A 1,029-nucleotide genomic window follows, 5' to 3' on the forward strand; every position below is an offset into this window, starting at 1 on the left:
CATCATCCTTTTCCAAATCCTTGTACAGACAAACAAAGAACAAAATAAAAGTAGAGGCATGACATGGCAGATGAAGAAAAGGAACTGGCTTGTGCAGGCCACCCACCTGAAGAATTACGCCATGATAGTTCAACATAATTGAGGAACTTCAGTGATTCTCGTTCTTCCCAGAGAGAAAGTGTATCATTAAAATAGAGTGGCTTTTTTCCTGAGGTTTCTCAGGACCATGAAACAATGGCATGAGTTTTGTTCAGCGAGAGTTTGCAGTTGAATGTAGTTTTAACTTTCTGAAGGAAAAGAAGTGTGAGTGAACTTGTAGCAGCCTATTTGACGAAGGACAAACTTGGAGGTGTGTTGAATTGCTTTCTTATGCTCACCAATGGTTCATAGGAAGAGAAACGAGCACTCTCACTTGGCTGCTGTGTAGACTTTTTGCCTCTAGTAAAGTCACTACTTAAAGGGAAATTTGAAGAATATGTCATAATGAGTTTAAATGGGCTTCAAGCAGTCATAGAAAGGGGTTGTCAGAAATATCATCCAATAAAGAAATTAAACATGACAGAAATATTCTTTTAAAACAACAGTTGAATGAATTGTGGGAACAGGAAAATCCTGGTACTTGGTTCCAGCCGACACAGGTAATATAGCACAGGCTATCGGTGCTCGTTAATTACAATTGCATTGAGAAGTTTCATCTACTAAATGGTGCTTGGTTATTCAAAATATCCCTGGACTATATGATTTCCAGAAAAATATCTCTCCTGAGAACTCTGAACTGTGGAAGATATAGTTTGTCTTTTTAAAAGCCACATAATGAAATCACTAATGAAATCTTAACAATCTACTTCACATTGAAGTGGAAAACTACCCGCAAAGGAGTAGCTTCAACTTCAACAAGGTGAAGGTACACTATGAAGACTGTTGGTCTTTGCTGAATTTGGGATTTACATGGTTATTTGCTAACATTGTTTAGGAACTACTGGATCTTAATGCACTCTTGCATATTGCATAAGAATATAATTTATACTA

The 1,029-nt window shown here is 37.1% G+C and overlaps 1 pseudogene; it reads left to right on the forward strand.

Moving 5' to 3' along the window:
* The first annotated feature begins 63 nt into the window (after positions 1–63).
* On the forward strand, positions 64–576 carry LOC103207423 (annotated as a pseudogene).
* The last annotated feature ends 453 nt before the right edge of the window (positions 577–1,029 follow it).

Source organism: Orycteropus afer, unplaced genomic scaffold (genome assembly GCF_000298275.1).
Source record: "Orycteropus afer afer isolate SDZICR_OR568_19922 unplaced genomic scaffold, OryAfe1.0 scaffold00369, whole genome shotgun sequence".
NCBI lineage: Eukaryota > Metazoa > Chordata > Mammalia > Tubulidentata > Orycteropodidae > Orycteropus > Orycteropus afer.